Raw genomic sequence first — 6,635 nt, 5'->3', positions numbered from 1 at the left:
GAGCATGTGTAAAGTGTAGAACTTGTTGGACTGTGTCCATCTGGCCGGTGGTTTTGACTGACCTTCCTAGTTGACGTTGTTGGTGTGCCATTAGTATGTGTTCCACAGGTCGCCCATTTTTTCCGCAGTATGGCAGCGAGTGATCCCCATTTTGGTGCTGGCAGATTGAGTGCTGTACGCCGGTATTCGCAGCGGTCTAACCTTGTATGGGGAGTGTCTACTGTAGTCCCTATCTGTATTTCCTGTGTTATGCCTGACTGCAGCTGTGTAATTCCACCAGGTCTGCAGTTATGGGTGCCATCTTGGTCGTACGCTTGTCCATCCATGGGAATTGCCTACTGGACACTGGTATAGGGCTGTACACATTTCACACCTGCATTTAGCATTATCCGGTGGATGCTTTGCATTATTAGTGGGGAGTAAGGCATGTGCTATACCCACATCCCTCCCATGGGGCGGGACAATGGATTTTCTGCCAAACAACACAGAGCCACATTTCCGCATACCCAGGATCCCATGGCTGCAACCCTCGATGGTACCCATTACACATCCTTCATGTGTGCGGGACTGGGATGTGGACGCACTTCTATGGACTCGACAATCTGGGGATTTCTGTTCATATGTCCTGCATTTCATGGCCACTTGTCATCAACCTTAAACACGCTGGTGGTGCATATGTCTAGCTGTGCCGTAGTCACGCCTGTCGCTTCTTCTGGGTGGAACGGTAGCAGCTGGATGATATAGCATACGGATCAATTTTTGGGGTCCTAAAATGGACACCAATGTGCATATGTAAAGTGCAGAACTTGTTGGACTGTGTCCATCTGGCCAGTGGGTTTGACTGCTGCTGTATGTTCCCCAGTCGCGGATGTCTGTTTGACTACCCGTATTATGTAATGCTACGAAAACCAGGTTATTCAGAACTGAAAACAAATGGTGTACATCCAAAGATGCAGGTTAGCGACTGCTTCCAATAATCCTCAGAAGGCCCAATAGGAAATATCCGCCATTATATTGTCAAAATAACACCACCAAAACATGTAGATCCTATTTATTCATTGACAGATGTTCTTTATAAGTGGGAATGCCATAGTTTAACCATCCTTTGACCTTCCTAGTTGACGTTGTTGGTGTGCCATTAATATGTGTTCCACAGGTCACCCATATGTTCCGCGGTATGGAAGCGAGTGATCCCCATTTTCTTGCTGGCAGATTGGGTGCTGTGTACGCCGGTATTCGCACGGCGTTCTGACTTTGTATAGGGAATGTCTACTGTAGTCCCTATCTGTATTTCCTGTGTTATGCCTTACTGCAGCTGTGTAATTCCACCAGGTTTGCAGTTATGGGTGCCATCTTGGTCGTATGCTTGTCCATCCAAGGGAATTGCCTACTGGACACTGGTATAGGGCTGTACACATTTCACACCTGCATTTAGCATTATCCGGTGGATGCTTTGCATTATTAGTGGGGAGTAAGGCATGTGCTACACTCACATCCCTCCCACGGGGCGGGATTATCTGCCAAACAACACCGAGCCCCATTTCTGCATACCCAGGATCCCATGGCTGCGACCCTCAACGGTACCCATTACACATCCTTCATGCGTGCGGGACTGGGAAGTGGACGCACTTCTATGGCCTCGACGATCTGGGGATTTCTGTTCATATGTCCTGCATTTCATGGACACTTGTCATCAACCTTAAACACGCTGGTGGTGCATATGTCTAGCTGTGCCGTACTCACGGGTGTCGCGTCTTCTGGTGGAACGGTAACGGCGGGATGGAATTCTGTACGGATCAATTTTTGGGTCCTACAATGGACACCAATGTGCATATGTAAAGTGTAGAACTTAGTAAAATCCACAAGGCGATAAGGAACACTATGAGAGGCTTCGTTTTATAGACAAAATAAAATGAGCTCTCTCATAATTATATGAATTGCTCTACTTTGGATTTTGTGTTTGCGTAAAGTGTAGAACTTGTTGGACTGTGTCCATGTGGCCAGTGGTTTTGACTGCTGCTGTATGTTCCCCAATCGCGGATGTCTGTTTGACTACCCATATTATGTAGTGCTACGAAAACCAGGTTTTTCAAAACTGAAACCAAATGGTGTACATCCAGAGATGCAGGTTAACAACTGCTTTAAATAATCCCCAGAAGTCCCAATAGGGAAGTATCGCCACTTTATTGTCAGAATGACACCACCATAACAGGTAGATCACGAGCACTTTCGCCCGGTCTTACCGGGCATTTTCAAGTGTAATTAGCAGAAACATATAACTAAATAAATAATAATACATATTGTAATAATAAAGTTAATACTATATTATTTGGACAATAGCTTCTGCTATTGTCATACAATGCTGTGGGTGGTGCCGGTTACCATACATATGGCTTTCTCATAAGCCGACTTCACATTTCTAAACACTAGTGTGGCCTCCTTTAAGGCCCCTGATCCAGTGGTGAACATTACTCAAGCCACTGCATCACTTACATATGCCTTCTACCAGCACCTACAGGACTGCATGGATCAGGCAATCCCTTACCCAACTGTGGGTCTTTGTACCAATGCCAAGCATCCAGTGTGGTGTACCCCAGCCATACACAAGCTCTACAACGAGAGGAGGTAGCTACTACAAGACAGAGCAGACTCCTTGTGAGGTATGACACCCTTGCTCATTATATGTGAAGAACTACAAGCTATCATGACATCATCCGGGGCAGGTCCCACAGATATATCACCAAGGACTCGACAGACAATCATACGGCCTTCTTTAGCTATGTTGGACACCTGGGAGGAAACTCCCAAATATGCTCTGACTGGGTTCACAGTGATGTGAGGTTTACTGAACATACACACATTGCCAACATACTGGTTGACAGGTTCGGTGAAGACATCTCCACCCCCTCCCCCCCACATGGAGAGATGTCTGTACCAGAAGATTGTGGCCCCCGAATGTTCTGTAATGCACAGGTGGGACATGCTCTCTCCAAGATAGTGAACACAGCATCCATGGGACCAGATGGTGTCCCGGCTGTGTACTCCACGATCTCATTGAGGAATTAGACCCACAGTTAGGACAGCTGTGTAATCTTAGCCTCACCTCAGGTAACGTACCCAAGTTGTGGCACACGGTGACTGTAGTCCCACTTCACAGGGGCAGTGCCTCCACTGACCCTGGTTATTACCATCCCATTAGCTTGAGAAGCCTTATCTGCAAAGACATGGGGAAGGATCATACTGGAGCTCATAGATGACGACATAGAGGACCTGCATACTTTGCATCCAACCCAGTCTGGCTTGGTCAAGGGCAGATCATGCGTTTAAAACTTGGTTGACGTTTTAGGAACAGTCACCGAGGCCATTGATGAGGGTCAGGCAGTCCATACAGCCTACCTCGACCTGGCAAAGGCCTTCGACACAATACCCCCCTCGGGTATCATTGATAAACCCATCGGCTTGGATGTGAACCCGTACATCGCAGGATGGGTTGCAAACTGGCTAGGTGACACAACCCACATGGTCATAGTTGCTGGCACCATGTCAGACTCACTGCCAGTCACAGGCGGTGTCCCACGGGGCTCTGTCCTGGGTCCACTCTTTTTCTGCATCTACATTTCCAAAGTACAAGCAAACACAGGGGGGTTATGGCTGACATTGTTTGCAGATGACTGCGAACTGGGTGCCATAGTGGGATGGACATCTGACACAGATATACTTCAAAGGGGCCTCACAGATATGGATATCTGCTGCCAGGGACATGGCCTACAGCTAAATGCCGGGTAATGCATAGTCATACCCATCGGGAAGAACAAGGTCACCCATAGCCGCCATATGGGTGGCAGTCCACTGAGCACAGAGGGAATTACCAGGGATCTGGGGACCCAGGTTGTCAGTCACCATTCGTTCGACACACACGTTACTAACGTGGTTCAGTAGAACTTCTACATTGCCCACCTGATTGTGCAGGGATTCACATCTAGATCAGGGTAGGTCATCGTCTCCTTGTACTCATTACTCATTAGACCTATGATTGAGTACATTGCCCCGTTCGGAAGTTATCTGACCCGACACCTGCAGCAGCTGGGAAGGCCCCATAGGTTCATCGTCAGATGGATGCAGGGTGTCAGGTATTTGTGTTATGCTGCCCGACTGTAAGGACTCCTGCTCCATTCAGTCACATACCACTTGTTCAGTGGTGACCTGTGCCTGACATACGAGGCCATGTCGACCCATATTTGATGACTATGCTTCACCTAATGGATCTACATCCCTCAGAACCACAGGGGCAGGTGACGTGAACCCTGACACGGTCATTAATAGAATGTGTTGGAAAGACAGATACATCACCCAGACACTCACTATGCTGTGGAACAACATCCCAGTACATGTGAGGCAGAGAACCTTGCTGGCCTTGTTCAAGGGGGATCTTGTCCAATGGATGGGGGATTGCGGATATACCCCAGGGATTACATCATTGTCACTGCTTGACAGAGGTACAGCAATATAATAGGCATTTTATCTCCAGACTGGAGGGTTGGCAAAGGAAACATAACTATGGCCTAGGGTTATGGCTGCCCTTGGGTAGATAGCCTACTATGTACCTATGGACCTACGAACCTATGTTCATAGTTTGTCCCATTCACACTTGTCTATCCCCTATCCTCATTCATATGTGTATATTTCTGTGGCACATGATTGAACTATGTATTACCTGCAGGTATGCTGTCTACAGTGCACATACGTCACGGGTGATTACAGTGTATCTGTGTACCTACTTCTGTGATACTGAGGACTACCACACATCCTTCACAGCATTACATGCATATGTCCATACTATTATTCTTTGGCCTGAGGGGGGTTGTTAGGGCAACGGTTACACGTGTCCCTGTTTGTGCATGCGTCATGGTGGTCTTTGACCAGCCTCCGTTGCTATCGTGGGATGGACGGTAGTGTTGGTGTGTGTTTGGGATGTGTTTTCACTGCCGGTACATCTGTAGGGGGTGGGGTTGGCACATGTTCCTCTTTGCAGGGAGCCCCATCCTGGACATTTGTGTCATGCATCAACACTTGGCACGTGCCATATGTCCTGTGCTATTCCCACTGTCGTGTATGCCTTCCTGCATTACTACTGCGTGTTACTGGCTGTTTGTATCTGGTACACATGGCTATTATGGTGGATAGCTTGGCCTATTCCCATGCTATGACATACCCATTCATCCAGGCATATACATGTTATTCCATCCTTTGCATTGGCCATGGGTTTTTGGCCGTCCGGCAATGCTATTCTCAATGTGTGATGTCCCACCTTCACCTTCTGTGCCTGTGGCACCCTGTTGGGGCGTCCTGCTTGGTGGGCAGATGTTCCGCCATATGTGTTGTGTTTGACATGTCTGCATAGCTAATCATCAGTACGGTGGCTGAACATACTGCCTTGTCCAGATGTGCGCAGTTATGGGCATCGTGGTGTGTGCACGCCTATGGGGTTTCGACAGGTCCATACCACATGCGGGATGTACACATTCTGCCGACACATTCACATGCAGCCATTTGGATATATGTACCTGAGGTGGGATGTTAACATGTGGGGTACATATTTGCCCGCGTGGCACTGCCTAGGACAATACTTCTTACTACATTTCAGGTATACCCATTGTGTGTAGGTGTGTAGCTGCGCAAGGCTGCTAGCTGGGTTGGGTGCATGGTCGTACATGGGTGCGGGTTACATGCTATGACGGGGCTGTTGTGTATTACATTTGCATGCATGGGTTCTGCTTCTGGATATTACGCTTAGGCATATGCCGTCCTATGTGTATCGACGGCACGTTGCTGGGTGTAGTACATGTTGCTATGCACACGTTTGTCTGTGTTTAGGGTATCTAGTTTCCTTCTTGTTGTTATATCGACACGGCTACCCGGCTGTGTACTCTCACTACTGCTGGTGACCATGCCCATGTGGCTACTTCTATGTAGGTGCGGCGCTGACATGCTGCGGTACACCTTCACTGGGTATGCCTACTGACAGTGCATTGTGTGACGGACTCGGTATTACGCGTATCCTTTGTTCCTTCGACGGGTACACTTTGGACTTCGTGGGTTAATGTTTGGTTCTCCGTTTTGTGTGAACAGGTACTATGTTGCATAGTCTGCGTACGTTTCATTATCCACGGACCCTGGCTGGTGCGGTTACTATTGCAGGCGGCCTGTGGAAGTCAGCACTTTAGGTTGCTCATCGCCTGCCGGCTTGGCCACGCCTACGGCCGCATCCTACTTGGGCTCGCTCACGTGCCCTCCGCACGTGTCTGTGGTTGTGGCGCGCACTCATTACTATGCATATGGTGCTGCTACGCTGATTATTCACTGCACTGCTGGCGCAAGCATTACACCGGCCTTGCGCTGAGCTTCATGAATCCCGGGGTAACTCTATGACATTATGATTTGTACTTTCAAGTTGCCGTTACTTTGTGTTTTCCTTTGAACAAGGTCATAGCTGGAAGAGATATTTGGGCCACTTCCTTTAACTGTATGTATAAAAAAAACATCTTAACTGTGTCTGACAAAATTTAGCCTAAGAAGGAAGTGCATCTATGTTGCTATGCACAATTTAGAGTCAAAAGAATTTGCCAACCAAACCC

This window comes from Protopterus annectens, chromosome 8.part0 (assembly GCF_019279795.1).
Source record: "Protopterus annectens isolate FY-2018-M chromosome 8.part0, PAN1.0, whole genome shotgun sequence".
Classification (NCBI taxonomy): domain Eukaryota; kingdom Metazoa; phylum Chordata; order Ceratodontiformes; family Protopteridae; genus Protopterus; species Protopterus annectens.
This window is presented reverse-complemented; position numbering follows the sequence as displayed.